The 15,787-nt window shown below is 56.2% G+C and overlaps 1 protein-coding gene across 2 annotated transcripts in view; it reads left to right on the plus strand.

Moving 5' to 3' along the window:
* The first annotated feature begins 318 nt into the window (after positions 1 to 318).
* Positions 319 to 15,787, plus strand: part of Adgrl1 (adhesion G protein-coupled receptor L1) — a 70,343-nt gene continuing 54,874 nt past the window's right edge. For both annotated transcript variants that reach the window (XM_045139221.1, XM_045139222.1), the window contains exon 1: positions 319 to 568. The gene's annotated coding sequence lies outside the window, so the exon portion shown is untranslated. The remainder of the gene's footprint in view (positions 569 to 15,787) is intronic.

Raw genomic sequence — 15,787 nt, forward strand, 5'->3', positions numbered from 1 at the left:
CCGTCCGAGGCGTGGGGTGTGTTGGGGGGAGCTGGGGAGTCGCCTGGGCGCACACGTGCCGCCTCCGTCGGGGCCGCGGAGCTGCGGGGGAGATGCGGGCCACCGCCGGCGCCGCCTCGGGGGGCTCCGCCTCGCCCCAGCCCCCGGAGGTCTGACGCCGTCGTCGTCGCCGTCGTCCCCCCCCCCTTTTCCCCATCACCACCACCACCACCTCGCCCCGCCGCCTCCCTCCCCGGGAGGGGCGCAGACCCGCTCGCCCCCGGCCCCGTGCCACCGCCGCCGCCGCCGCGAGGGGGCCGCCTTTGGAACCGTGCGATCTGCTTTTTTTTTTTTTTTTTCCCCTTTTTTTCTTCTTTTTAAATTTTTTTGATCGCTGGCGGCAGTGCTGGGCCAAGGGATTCGAAGGGACAAGGAAGCTACCCTCGCCCCGCTCTCCTCTATCCGCTATCCCCTCCACACCCCCCCCACCCTTCCGCCCCGGCTCCGGGAGATGTGCCCGGCGGGGGATCGGGGTTCGTGGAACCGAAGGAGAAACGCGCTGAACCGACCCGGGAGCAGTCCCGGACAGGTGAGTGTCTGCCGGCCCCTGGGTTAGGGATGGAGGTTGGGGTGGGGGGGGGGGGACGCCGCACCTGAGCCAGGTGTGCGCGGCAGGAGTGTGTGTGTCGGGGTGGCGGGGGTGGGGTGGTTGGTGCGAGAAGGATGGGAGCCTGGACCAGTCGGGACCGCGAGGTGTGTGGGGGAGGGAAGGGGTGCCGGAGCCCCTGGGTCACCGCACCTGACTGGCACGGGTGTCGGGGCGAGGGGGCTGGTGATGGTGGTGGTGGTGAGCGGTCGCACCCCACCCCCACGCTGGAGAGGATGGGGGTGTCCTGAGGAGCGGTGCCCCCCCCATACACACACACACACACACCACGGGGCGCGCTGGAGGGGGGTGCGGATGGGTGGCCGCAGGGTGCCCGGCGGGGAGGGGGAGGGGGGACCGTGAGTGTGCCCGCGCGTGGCTGCTGCGTGTGCCCGCGCGCGCGCCAGCCTTTGTGGGGAAGCGGCGCGGCGGTGTCTGCGTGTCCCCGGTGCGCGCGGGTGCTTGGCGCCCTGTTTGTGTAGGTGTCTGGGTGTGAGTGGAGAAGCGTGCGTGTGCGCGCCGTGCTCAGGCCCAGACATCCCCTCCTCTTCCCCCGAGGAACCATGCCTGGGCATGGGGGGGGGCAGTTGGCACCCCAAGATGCTGGACTAGGAGGGTTTCTCTGGAGAGAGGGGGATGTGCCGTGGCGCGGGGAGATGGGGAGGGGGGTGTTCTGTCTGGGTGTCCAGCCAGCCGCAGGCGGGGGAGGGGTGTCGCCGCCACCGCCGCCGCCGCTGTCAGGTGGGGGATGCCACGGGCTGGCATCTTCCGTTCGTGGGTCCCCGGTTAAGCAGGTGGGATCCGACGGGATTTGAGCTTTGGGGTGCGCGGGGGGAGGGCGTTGGGGGGGGGGAAGCGAATGCGAGCCCCCTTCTCCAGTGGGGCCCGAGGTAGACCTGTATGGCTCAGTTGTCACTGGGCGCATTGAGGGGTCCTGGGATGGAAAGTGCGGATGCCCTCAGGAGCGTCACTCCGGGAATGTGGAGCCCCGCCTGCTCACAGCCCCGGGACCCACACGCACGTCCCTGTCCGTACACTTTCCCAGTCGAGGTCAGTCTTCCAGCCCAGTCCCCGCCAGCCAGCATCCGTCTTGGCCCCATCCCTCCCCTCCCAGCGTCCTCCTTCCCCCCCAGCCTTGGCAGCTGCGTGGTTGTCCCCCACCACCACCACCACCCCCATCCTGATTGGAAGCAGAGTCCCCTTCCCTCGGGGCTCCTGCGGGACCCAGAGCCTGGGTCGTGTCTTCCCACATCCAAACATGTGGTGTGCTTGGGGGTGGGGGGGGTTGGTGGTGGAGGAGGGGTTCAAGATGGCTGCCAAGATGGCTGGCCACCTCTCTTTATCTCTGTCTGTCTACCCCCCTCCTCTGTCTCTCTCTCTCTCTCTCTCTCTCTCTGCTCTGTTTGCCCCTTTGCCTTCTCTTGAGGTGAGGGTCACTGTGGAGAGGGGAGTTGGATGATGTGGGGGGACAAGCATGGGGACACCTGCCTGTGGGTGGATGTCTGTTCTGGGCCTGTTGACCTCCACGGTACTGCTTGGGGAGAGAGACAGACAGAGAGAGAGAACCCTCTTGCTCTTTTCAGCACCCCAAGGGCAGGCATAAGTCTGTAACAAGACCCAGGACCCAACTCCTTCATTCTGGCCCACAGCCCCCGGGGAGGCCGGCCGCTCCCGCCACCTGCTCTGCTCTCCAGGGCCTGACACCTCGAATCCATCTTTGTAAAAAGTCAGGGCGCTCTGTGGAGGCTCCCCAACACATCCCTTTCTCCATCTTCTCCCAAACCAGGAGCTGCACACCTTATTTTTTTTTTTCGGGGGTGGGGGGGGAACCTGGTTCCCAGCTTTGGGAGAACAGTATGTCTTTTCCTTCCTCCCCACACCCTTCCCACTAATGCTGAATTTTATTACTTAAAAGTAGGATGAAAACAGGGAGAATAAGAGAAGGAATACAACCTTCATTATCATATCGAGAAAATTATCCGTGATTTTCCTAACTAGCAATTTGCCTGCCACGCCGTTCGGATCTGACTTGCCCATTAATTACAGACACGAAAAATCATCTGAAAAGCAGAAAAGGGAACTAATTCCATGGCTGGCGGCACGGCACCCTCACACCAAGCCACTGGCCACATACGTATGCGCTCACGTGTGGGGACTGGCACCCCGCTGCCTTGTCGTTACCCGCCTCCTACATAGGGCTGCAAGTTGCTTCTGCCCTCTGGCATCTGCTGGGTCTTCTTCTCGTGCACAACCTGACGCCCCCTCCCCCCCCCCACGCACTTGGGGCCCCGCTTGGCCAGCGGTCACCTGAGCAGCTGCTGCCCTTAGGTGTGGACACAGAGCCCAGCTCTGGGGGAAGGCGGGAAGCTGGGCACACTGCACCTGGGAAGGAGACACAAAGTGAGGCTTCTATTCCCAGCCTGCCCAGGGGAACCCCTTCTCCAGGAGTGGCTCTGGAGGCCCCAGCGGGCATGTGGGGGGGGGGGGCGAGGCGGAGCCTGTGAGCGCCTGGCCCAGCAGAAGTCTGTTTGCATCCAGCAGTCTGGGCGCCGGGTTCCAGGTGTCTCCCACCTCCACCTCGCCAGGCTGACAGGAGAGACCCCGTGGGTTTCAGCCCGCAGCAAGGTATCTGGGAAGGTGCAGGCAGGTGACCCCCCTCCGTGGGTACCCCTAAAGAAGAGAGCACTGCTCATCTCCCCCAGCTGCCTACCTGGTGAGCCTGGTCTCCTATTGTGCCGCCTGCTCCACCTCTCCAGCCAGACTTGTGGCCAAGGACACTGAAGGCTCTGGTTTCTGTGTAGGGTTCCTCTCGGATCTGGTTTCCAGAAGCCAGACGTTTCCCCTCCTCCGGCCTCTCCCTCCTCAGGGACAGGGAGAGGGCTCCCGAGGTGGGCTTCCCTGGTGAGCTGGTGAGGCGTCTGGCCAGGCATGTTTGGCTGCTACTGAGTGTGGAAAGTGGGGGCTCAGGTAGGGTAGGGGCTGCGAAGAGCCAGGAGAGTGAGGCCAGCTGTCTCCCTGCAGTGGAGCCTTTTCAGACGTCCGTGCCTGCGTGTCCTGCGCGCACTGCATCCTCTAGGACTTACCTGGGGACCTGCCACAATCCCCAAGTCTCCCTCACGCTTGTCCCGCGTCCAGCGATGCCCCCCCCCATCCCGCCGGCGGCCGTGATTTCTGCAGAGAGGCATCTGCCGGACGCGCAGCTGTCTGCTCGTCCGTACGGGTCCGTCTCGTGTCTTGCTTGCACCGGCCAGGGTGAGCTCAGGTGTGTTTGCGCTAGAACTCCTTGGAGTGGGGCTGGGAGGCACCTCCGCAGCCTGACAGACAGCTCTGGAGATGCCACTGGAGCAGTGGCCAATCCTGCCTGTGTTGCCCTCCGCCGGGGAGGGCAGCTGTGGACTGGGGAGCCCAGCAGCTACTTGTCCCCGCGCCTCGGGCACCAAGTGTGCGCCGTCATGGACGGTCACAGCACACTAGTGGACACACACCCCTGGGCTTTTGCACAGGCCGGGGCCCTCCACCCCATGCATCTGTGCTCCAAACTGCACGTAAGCAATAGTAACTTTAAAAAAAATTATTTACTTTCTGAGAGAGAGAGGGAGAGAATGGGTGCACCAGGGCCTCCAGCCACTGCAAACAAACTCCAGACACACGTGTCACCTTGTGCATCTGGCTTACGGGGGTCGAACCTGGGTCCTCTGGCTTTGCAGGCAAGCGCCTTAACCGCTAAGCCATTTCCCCAGCTCCCCCTTTTTTTTTTTTTTTTTAAAAAAATTATTTTATGGACTGATTTGAGAGAGAGAGCAGTGGTAACTTTTACCCATGGACCCTGCTGAAACCTGCAGCTCCCTTGGTGCTCCTGGCTTTCCATGCAGCCCGTGGCCTTTCACACACTGATTTCCTGACTTATTGTGCCCGTGTTTACTGTCTGTCTGCTGGACTCGGGTCTGGGAGCTCTGGGATGCCGTTAGTATGTTTGCTTTCGGAGCACAGGTACCTAGAATCCTATCTGGCTCGTTCCCTATTCAGGAAACCTTACCTGAGCTGCTTGCAGTTTGAGGACATCCTGGGCCTGTCTCACCAAAAGAAAGGAAGGGGCCAGGTGCGGTGGCACACGCCTTTAATCCCAGCACTCGGGAGGCAGAGGTAGGAGGATCGCCATGAGTTCGAGGCCACTCTGAGACTCCATAGTGAATTCCAGGCCAGCCTGGGCTAGAGTGAGACCGTACCTCGAAAAACAAAACAAAACAAACAAACAAACAAAAGAATAAAAAGCTGAGTTTAAGCCCCAGGACACATGTAAAATGCCAGGTGAGGCGGAGTGGCCTGTAATCTTAGCTCTAGGGAGGTGGAGACAGGAGAAGCCCCGGGTTCAGTGGCCAGTCCTGCCTAACTGGTGAGCTCCAGGCCAGCGAGAGGTCTTGTCTCCAAAGGAGGTGGATAGCGTCCCACATCCTGGTTGTACTCTGGCCTCCAAGCACGTGTGCCCGCACACCACCCTTACACATGCAGAAAAGGGCACGGAGGGGCTAGAGACGGCTTAGCCGGTAAGGCACTTGCCTGCGAAGCCTAGGTTCGATTCCCCAGGACCCACCAGATGCACAAGGTGGCGCACGCGTCTGGAGTTTATTTTCAGTGGCTGAAGGCCCTGGTGCGTCCATTCTCTGTCTGTCTCTCTCTTTACCTCTCCAGTAAATAAATAAATAAAAATATTAAAGAAGTAAGAAAAAGGGAGGGAGGATTTCTTGAATGGATGGGAGGATCCTTGCCTTAGGATTGGAGACCCCATGTGACGTTCCTTTAATCTGGCCCCTAATACTGGGGAACCAGGGTCGCCCACCCAGGCCAGGCTACAACCATCTTTTAACACATGGAAGTTTTTTTAATTTTTAAATTATTTTTATGTATGTATTTGAGAGCAAACAGACAGAGGGAGAAAGAGGGAAGAAGGGAAGGAGGGAGGGAGAGAGAGAGAGAGAGAATGAGAATGGGCGTTCCAGGGCCTCCAACCACTGCAGATGAACTCCAGACGCGTGCGCCCCCTTGTGCATCTTTCTTACATGGGTCCTGGGGAATCGAGCCTCGAACCGGGGTCCTTAGGCTTCACAGGCAAGCGCTTAACCGCTAAGCCATCTCTCCAGCCCCAAACTGAGTTTTAAACTGGGTCAGGGCACTGGATTCTGAAGAGTTCACTGTACACTAGTTGCTATGACAAATACCTGACAGAAACCACTTAGGTGAAGGAAGGTTTATTTTAGCTCATGGTCTCAGAGGGTTCTCCACGCACCACGGCTGGGAAGGTGTGGCCGAGCTCACGGAGGTGGGAGTGTATGTAAAGGCTCCTGATGTATTGGGGACCAGGAAGCAGAGAGTGACTGAAGCCAAGAGCCAAGCTTTACCCTTCGGAGGCTGCCCACTCTTAGTAATTAACTTCCAACAGCAAGTCCCCCTGTCCTAAAGCTCCCACAGCCTCGCAAAACAGTACCTCCAGTACTGACAATTTTTAAAAATATTTTATTTTTACTTATTTGAGAGAAAGAGAAAGAGGCAGAGGAGTGCGGGACAGAGAGAGAGAGAGAGAGAGAGAACGGGTGCACCAGGGCCTCCAGCTGCTGCCGATGAACTCCAAGCACGTGCGCCATCTTGTGCATCTGGCTTACGTGGGTCCTGGAGAATTGAACCCGGGTCCTTTGGCTTTGCGGGCCTGCACCTTAACTGCTAAGCCCTCCCTCCAGCCCAGTATTGACAATTTTTATGTGTATACAAAATGTATTTAGACCATAGTTGCTTTGCCTCACTCTGTCTTTTTTTTTTCTGTCTATCCCCACCACTCCTTTTTCTACCCTCTCCCTCCCTTGAACTAGTTCCTCTGCTGTTTTTTAAAAAAATATTTTATTTGACAGAGAGAAAGAGGGAGAGAGAGAGAGAGAGAGAGAGAGAACGGGCGCCCCAGGGCCTCCAGCCACTGCAAACGAACTCTAGACGCATGCGCCCCCTTGTGCATCTTTCTTACATGGGTACTGGGGAATCGAGCCTTGAACCGGGGTTCTTAGGCTTCACAGGCGCGTGCTTAACTGTTAAGCCATCTCTCCAGCTGGGAATTTTTTTTTTTTTTGAGACCAGCTTTGAGGCAGGTTCTTGTGGTGGGTGCCTGAGTACATGAGGGTTGCCTCATGGGCAGGTGGCGCCCCTGTGTGTTTTGAGGTGTCAAGAAACTCTTGATTTTGCCGGGGGATGTGTTCCCGACCTTGGTTTAGGTCAACTCGGGCCCTAGGGGGAACCAACAGAACCGACTTTCCCTGCCTTGCCCACCTCCCACTCCAGAGTTGGGGGAAGATAATGATCAATAGATCAGAGGCTAACAATAGCCCTTGTACCCCTAAAGCTAAAAATAGCCAGTATCCCCACCCACCCACTGAGGCTAAAAATAAGTCTGTAAGTCACCGTGGTTCAGGAGGAGGAAGGGCCTACCCCTCTCTCCAGGCACAGACAGGGCTTCCTTGTTTTAGAGAGCATGGGTGCGTCAGGGCCTCCAGCTGCTGCAAACGAACTCCAGGCTCATTCGCCCCCTCGTGAATCAGCTCACGTGGGTCCCGGGGAATTGAACCTGGGTCTTTCGGCTTTGCAGGCAAGTGCCTTAACCGCTAAGCCATCCATTTTATTTATTTACTTGACAGACAGAATGGGCACACCTGGGCCTCTCTAGCCACTGCAAACCAACTCCATATGTGTGCATCTGGCTAACATGGGACCTGGAGAATCGAACCTGGGTCCTTAGGTTTCTCAGGCAAGCACCTTAACTGCTAAGCCATCTCTCCAGACCAGAAACTCTTTTTCTTTCTCTCTCTTTTTTCTTTCTTTCTTTCTTTCTTTCCTTCTTTCTTTCTTTTTCCAAGGTAGGGTCTCACTCTAGCCCAGGCTGACCTGAAACTCACTCTATAGTCCCAAGCTGGCCTCAAACTCACAGCGAGCCTCCAACCTCTGCCTCCTGAGTGCTTAGATTAAAGGTGTGTACCGCCATGTCTGGCTTCTTTGTTTTAGACAAGGTCTCAGACCTTCAATCCTTCACCCTTAGCCTACTAAGGTGATAGGCATGGAGATCCTTTGTGGGCTTGTCCTGGGCACCGTAGGGTGCTTAGCTAGGCCTTCACTGACTCACATCACAGTCCCTCATCCCCGCAACGATTGTTACCGAACCTGCTTCAGGCACAGCGGGTAGCCGTGGCTCTCAGCAGAGCGTGGCACCCAGGAACTTGTGTGGGCTTCGTAGCCCCATGCCCGGCTCCGTTGCAAGTTTGGCTTGCTCCTCTCAAATCTTTTTTTTTTTTTTTTCTTTTCTGGTTTTTTTAAGGTAGGGTCTCACTCTAGCCCAGGCTGACCTGGAATTCACTATGGAGTCTCAGGGTGGTCTCGAACTCACGGCGATCCTCCTACCTCCGCCTCCCCAGTGCTGGGATTAAAAGGCGTGCAGCGGCGCTCTCCTCAACTCCTAACCTGGCCATTGCCCTGGAGTGACTCCCAGTGGCTCCCGGTACTGGAGGTTAGACCCAGATGGCCTCTCCAAGGAAGGGCGGGGGGCAGTCCTGTTTGGGAAACACCTGAGTGCTGAAGGATGGTTGGGTTGCTCGTGGGCATGCTCCTGGCCTTGCTAGTTCTCCTCAAGTATGCACACATGGCCTAGCCCCAGCGCCTTGGCACGGGCAAAGAGCCCCCTCCCTTCCCCTGGGTACCTGCTGGGTTTCTATCAGTCCCTCTCTGGACTTGGCCGAAGGGACCACCTTCTCCTGGTGTGATGGCTCCTCTCCCCTCTGTCATATATATTATGTGTGTGTGTGTGTGTGTGTGTGTGTGTGTGTGTGTGTGTATATATATACAGAGAGAGAGAGAGAGAGACGGAGAGAATGGGTGTGCCAGGGCCTCCAGCCACTGCAGACGAACTCCGGATGCTTGCGCCACCTTATGCATCTGGCTTACGTGGGTCCTGGGGGAATCGAACCTGGGTCCTTGGGCCTCACAGGCGAGCGCCGTAACCGCTGAGCCACGGCTCCAGCCCCAGACTGGCTCCTCTTGTACTTGGTTTACTTTATCCTCCAGTGCCTGGTGGACACATAGCAGACATCAGAAGACGAGGGATTTTGTTTGTTTGTTGTTGCTGTTGTTTTCTTCCTGGTGCTCGGGGTGGAAACCATGGCTGGAACATGTTAGGCAAGCAGTCGCTCTGCCATGAACCCCACCTCAGTCCCAATTCACAGGTTATTTCTGAGTCCCACAGGCACACTGTATGGCCCTCCTGTCAAGAGATGGAATTCTTTTTCAAAATAAAAATATGGTATTTATTTATTTGAAAGCGAGGGAGAGAGTGAGAGAATGGGTGCACCAGGGCCTCCAACCGCTGTAAACGAACTCCAGACACACGCGCCACCTTGTGCATCCTGCTTTATGTGGGTCCTGGGGCATTGAACCTGGGTCCTTTGGCTTTGCAGGCAAGCGCCTTAACCACTAAGCTCCCTCTTCAACCCAAGAAGTGAAATTCTGAGAGGTCACCTGCTATGTCTTTTTTTGGTTTGGTTTTGTTTATTTATTTGAGACTGACAGAGAGAGAAAGAGACAGAGAGAGAGAGAGACAGAATGGGCGCACCAGGGCTTCCAGCCACTGCAAACGAACTCCAGACGCGTGCGCCCCCTTGTGCATCCGGCTAACGTGGGTCCTGGGGAATCGAGCCTCGAACCAGGGTCCTTAGGCTTCACAGGCAACCGCTTAACCGCTAAGCCATCTCTCCAGCCCTACTATGTCTTTTGCGGTCTGAAATATGGCCCTCCATGATTTGAACCTGGGACTTAGGAAGGCTATGCCTGGGTCCTTGTGCCTCCTGCCCTGCTGGGCACCTCCTCCTGAACTGTTACTGCCAACCTGCAGTGGTATTAGGGTGACCAGAATGTCTGCCTGGGGTGCCCGCTTCTAGAACTGTCTTCCAGGTCTGCCGTGTGGCACCTGAGTGCCAAGCTTGGCCGGGGTGGGGTGAATGGGAACACCGTGGTGCGGACAAAGATCACTGGCTGCCCTTCAGTTCCCTGCTTGCCCCTGCCTGGTGGAGGGAGGCCCATAGGTCAGGGAGGACTTCCTGGAAGGAGGGGTAGGATGGCGAGGAAGAGAGGAGCTTGAGGAGGTGGCCTCCCAGAGGTGAGAAGTAGGCACGGGGAGGTATTTCAGGATGGAGTGTAGAGAGTCTCCAGGTTGACAGTCTGGTTTCTTACAGCTCTGGGGACTCTCTGGGGACTGCCTAGGTCTGTGGCGGGTCAGGGCTCTGCCTGAGGAGGGGAACCAGCCCATGCTCGAGAGATGGCTTAGCAGTAAAGGCGTTTGCCCGCAAAGCCAGAGGATCCCAGTTCAGTTCTCCAGGACCCACGTTAGGCAGATGCACAAGGGGGCGCACGCGTCTGGAGTTCGTTTGCTGCGGCTTGGAGGCCCTGGCGCGCCCATTCTCTCTCCCTCCCTCTCTGTCTCTCTCTCTCCCTCTTTCTCTCAAAGAAAAAGAGTATGAACTGGAAGTATTCTAGGCTTCCTGGCCTTGAGACTGATACGCAAAAGGGCTTGAGATAAGCAGGTAGGGTGGCTCATTGTGTTAGAGGCTGAGTTGAGGACAGGGTTGGTAGGTGGGGATGGGGGTACCTAGGGCAAATGGGGGAGATTCGGGCAGGAGAATAGTGAGGAGCACCTCCAGTCTCAGCAAACCCTCACACATCCATAGCAATCTAACCCCCCACCTCTGCAGCAGAAGACTGTGCACATGCATGTAAACTTGTCTCTCCTTTGCTTAGAACCCTCCCCATGGCCCCACCTCCTCAGAGAGAATTGGGGTGGGGTCCCACAGGGCCTGCAGCTCCCCTTGTGGACCCAGGGGGCCCCTGGCCTCCCTCACCCCCCCCCTTACTTGCTGAATGCTGCCTCTGTGTCAACCCATTGCTACCTCCAGGCCTCAATTCTGTTTCTTGGTGTTTTTATTTATTTATTTGTTGTTGTTGCTATTGTTTTGTTGTTGTTTTAACCTAAGAGGTAGCTGCTCTTTTTACTTTAGATATTTATTCATTTATTTATTAGAGACAGGGAGAGGGAGAGAGAGAGAATGGGTGCGCCAGGGCCTTTAGCCACTGCAAACCAACTCCAGACACGTGCACCACCTTGTGCCTCTGGCTTACGTGGGACCTGGAGAATTGAACCGGGGTCCTTAGTCTTTGCAGGCAGGCGCCTTAACAGCTAAGCCCTTTTATTTATTTAACTTTTTATTTTGAGGTAGGGTTTCACTCTAGCCCAGGCTCACCTTGAATTTACTATGTAATCTCAGGGTGGCCTTGAACTCACAGCGATCCTCCTACCTCTGCCTTCCCAGTGTTGGGATTAAAGGCATACACCACCATGCCCAGCTTAAAGTTTATTTTTATTTTATTTTTAAAAAATTATTCATTTATTGATTTAAGAGCGACAGACAGAGAAAGTAAGAGGCAGATAGAGAGAAAGATGGTGCGCCAGAGCCTCCAGCCACTGCAAAGAACTCCAGACACGTGTGCCCCCTTGTGCATCTGGCTAACGTGGGTCCTGGAGAATCGAGCCTCAGACCAGCCTTAAGGCTTCATAGGCAAGCGCTTAACTGCTAAGCCACCTCTCCAGCCCTTAAAGTTTATTTTTAAGCAGAGAGACAGTGGGCAAACCAGGACCTCGTGCCATTGCAAGTGGGTTTCAGATGTGTGTGCCATTTTGTGCATCTGACTTTATTTTTTTATTTTATTTTTATTTTTGGGGTGTTTTTTTTTATGAGAGAGACAGAGAAGGACAGAAAGAGGCAGATAGAGAGAGGGAGAGAGAATGGGCGTGCCAGGGCCTCCAGCCACTGCAAACGAACTCCAGACACATGCGCCCCCTTGTGCATCTGGCTAACGTGGGTCCTGGGGAGTCAAGCCTTGAACCGGGGTCCTTAGGCTTCACAGGCAAGTGCTTAACCACTAAGCCATCTCTCCAGCCCCTATTTTTTTTTTTTTTTTTTTTGAGATAGGGTCTCACTCTAACTCAGGCTGACCTGGAATTCACTCTGCAGTGTCAGGGTGGCCTTGAAATCACAGCAATCCTCCTACCTTTGCCTCCCAAGTGCTGGGATTAAAGGCGTGCGCCACCACGCCTGGGTTGCATCTGACTTTAACTGGGTACTGGAGAATTGCACCCAGGCCAGCAGGCTTGGCAAGTAAGTGCCTTTAACTGCTGAGCCATCTCTGCAGTTGCCACCTCCCCCACCCCCATTTTTTTTCACGGTAGACTCTCACTCTCACCCAAACTGACCTGGGACTCACTCTGTAGTTCTAGGCTAGCCTCAAACTCAAGCTATCCTCCTACCTCTGCTTCCCAAGTGCTGGGATGAAAAGCGTGCACCCCCCTGCTGGGTCTCACGTAGCCCTGGCTGGTCTTGAACTTGCCATGTAGCTGAGGACGACCTTGAACTCCTCCGTCCTCTACCTCCAGAGTGCTGGGATCACAGATGTATGCTATGGCTAATGTGGTGCTGGGGTAAAAGCCAGAGCTCTGTGCATGCCAGGGCAAGCAGTCCATGCCTGGCCTCAAGCTCAGGGCCTCTGCACACGCCGTGCTCGTTTGCTCGGGGTGTTTGGTCCTGAGACACCCCCATGGCCTACCTTCTTGAGCCCCCTGACAAAGCCCCCTTCCACACAGTCTGCAGTTCACCCTCACGGACGCCGTGGCCTAGGGGCTGGCTGTTGTGCGTGCTGCTGGTGGTTCTGAATGGATGAGCCCGCGCCCCATTCCTTTCCTGGGACCTTGGTGGGCCTTGCCCCTCCGAGGCCCTGGTTGGCAGGAAAGGCTGTCAGAGGGTCGACAGGCAAGCCCAAGGGCACCAGGAGCTCTGGCAGCCACAGCCTTTGTAGGGAAGGAAGCAGGAGCCCTGAGCTGCTAGATCCAGAAAGGGGCGAGGGAAGGGTCCTGAGCCGGGAAGGTGCTGGGACGTGGCAGGAAGTCACCATAGGGGCAACAGGGAGCCTTGGAGAACTCTAGGAAGGAGCTACTACGACTGGTTTTTAAAAAAATTATTTTTATTGTTATTATTATCGGTTTTTCCAGGTAGGGTCTCGCCCCAGCCCAGGCTGACCTGAAAGTCGCTATGTAGTCTCAGGGTGGCTGCGAACTCGCTGCGATCCTCCTACGTCTGCCTCCCAGAATGCTGGGATTAAAGGTGTGTGCCACCATGCCTGGCTTTTTTTTATTATTTTGAGAGAGAATGTGGCCTTCAGCCTCTGCGAGCGAACTCCAGATGCGTGCGCCCCCTTGTGTGCACGTGCAACATTGTGCACTTGTGTCTCTGTGTGTCTGGCTTACGTGGGACCTGGAGATTCGAACATGAATCTGTAGGCTTCGCTGGCAAGCAAGTTAACCACTAAGCTATCTCTCCAGCCTGTGGCTGGGGTTTTTTTTTTTTTAATTAATTTATTTATCTATTTATTTGAGAGCGACAGACACAGAGAGAAAGACAGACAGATACAGGGAGATAGAGAATGGGCGTGCCAGGGCTTCCAGCCTCTGCAAACAAACTCCAGACGCGTGCGCCCCCTTGTGCATCTGGCTAACGTGGGACCTGGGGAACCGAGCCTCGAACCGGGATCCTTAGGCTTCACAGGCAAGCGCTTAACTGCTAAGCCATCTCTCCAGCCCCGTGGCTGAGTTTTTATTTGCAAAGACCATTCTGGCCTCAAGATGGAGATGGAAGATATTGGGGGGGGGGGCCTTGGAAAAGGCCCCCTAGAAGACAGGGGTGCTGTAAAGAGCTGTCTCCCTGTCGTCCAGGGCTTCTCAGTGGTCAGCCTGGCATGGGATCCAGGGCCTCATTCATGCTAGGCAAGTGCTACCACTGAGCCATAGTCCAACCTTTAAAATTGCTTATAAAGATTCTTAACCAGTTAATTGATTTAAAATTTACTTATTTATTTGAGAGGGAATGGGAGCCCCAGGGCCTCTAGTCACTGCAAATGAACTCCAGACACATGCGCCACCTTGTGTATCTGCCTTACATGGGAATTGGGGAATTGAACCTGGGTCCTTAGGCTTTGCAGGCAAATACCTAAACCACTAAGCCACCTCTCCAATCCACTTAATTGATTTTTAAAATGTTTTTATTTATTTATTTGCAAGCAGAAAGAGAGAGTGTGTGTGAGTGAATGGGTGTACCAGGGCCTCTAGTCTCTGCAAACAAACTCTGGACATGTGTGCCATTTAGTGCACCCGGCTTGATGTGGGTACTGAGGAATCGAACCTGGGTTGTTAGGCTTTGCAGGCAAGCACTTTAACTGCAGAGCCATCTCCCCAGCCCAGTTCATTGATGTTTGAGACAGGTCTTCCTACGCTGGCTTTGAACTCATAGTGATTCTCCTGCCACTGTCTTTTAAGTACAAGGCTTACAGATGTGAGCCACCACCCCTGGCAGTTTCTCCACTGAATAGTTACACACACATCAACATCAAGTTTCCCCTTTGTTGGGCACTGGGGATATAGGACAAACCCCATAGAGCCAGCATGCAGAGGGAGGGAGAAGAGGGAGAAGCAGATAATGACAATCAGACGCCGTGTACTGGTGCAGAACGCACAGACAGAAAGGCAGGGCAAGCCGGGCGTGGTAGCGCACGCCTTTAACCCCAGCCCTCGGGAGGCAGAGGTAGGAGGATGGCCGTGAGTTCGAGGCCAGCCTGAGACTCCATAGTGAATTCCAGGTCAGCCTACGCCAGAGTGTGACCCTACCTGGAAAAACCAAAAGCAGAAACAAAAGACAGACAGACAGACAGACAGGACAAGCGACAAGGAAGGAGCTTGGGTAGCTGGGGCTGAGAAAACAGCCTGACACAGTTCTTAAGGCCCAGCCATGCATGCGAGGTCACACTGTGCAGGGCTCGGGGCGCCCAAGGAAGGACTGTGGCTTTGCCATGAGGAAGATGGGGCCATGGAGGACTCTGCGCAGAGAAGGGACAGAAATGACCCAGGTGTCCATGGGCACCCTCGCGGTGGGGGGGTGAACACATGCTATGGAGGGTGAGGACTGCAGCCAGGGGTTCCAAGGAGGAGGCCACTGTGCCAGACCAGCGAGGAAGTGACTGCAAATGGGTGGGCCCTCGGCAGGGGCAGGGGGTGCATTCTGGGGGAGACGTCGTGGGCCTGTTGGACGTGACCATGAGACAGGGGACAGATTCTAGTATAAGTTGTCCAGGGCTGTTTGGTAAGACTGGGGAATTGAAGAGGCAACAGGGCCACGTCTTCCCCCTGGCCTTGTGGGAGGAGTTGTGTGCCCAGCATGTCCACGCACCTGCCTTCACTGTGAACCCAGGCTCCGGGGAAACAGGCTGGGCAAGGTTGAGTCCCTAACCAGAGGCCATGCCGATCACACTTGGCTCAACTCCTAGCGAGGCCTGGGACTTGGCCACAAGGCTCCCTGGATGCAGAGGTGGCCTCGCAGGCAGCCGGGACTGGGGAATGGGCCAGAGACAGGAGGCGAGGTGCTGGTTGGGGGCGGGGGGTGGGGGGCTGTCTGTTCCCAGGGAGGCTCCCAGAGAGAGCCCCCTTCTTGGTGCCTGTCACCCTCCCCAGACATTCAGCCTCCCACCCACTCAGCACGCAGGGTTTCCGTGGCAACCGTAAGCTAGGGCAGGCTCCAGGCGCCCCCTCTCCTCCGGCAGCCGCTCTTCCTCCTGTCACCCTCCCTTGCCCGTCCCCACCCCAGGGCACCCGAGGACAGACCCTGCTGTACCCACACCTCACTGGAGACGGCCAGGGGACTCACCCCACAGGGGACAGAAACACAGACGCAGCCAGCCGTGTGGCCTGTAGAGGTGGCCTGCGGGGTCCGGCAGTGGGACGTGTCTGGGGTCAGGTTGCAGGGGTGACCCGGGGTGACGTGAAAGGAACAGGAGGAAGCGTCTGCACACCCAGGCCCTTGAGCAACCACAGCCTCCAGTGCGCTGGCGTTGCCGGACCTGGGAAGGGAGTTCACCTGCCCGCCCCCCCCCCCCCCCCCCGTTCCCATCAGGACCCCAACCTGACAGATCTGGGCTGTCATCGTCTACCGCTGCCAAACGTTGGTACAGGAAGCTCCCCTCCTCCCCGCCATTCCTGCACTTGGGAGG

The sequence above is a fragment of the Jaculus jaculus genome, chromosome 21 (assembly GCF_020740685.1).
Source record: "Jaculus jaculus isolate mJacJac1 chromosome 21, mJacJac1.mat.Y.cur, whole genome shotgun sequence".
NCBI classification, from domain to species: domain Eukaryota; kingdom Metazoa; phylum Chordata; class Mammalia; order Rodentia; family Dipodidae; genus Jaculus; species Jaculus jaculus.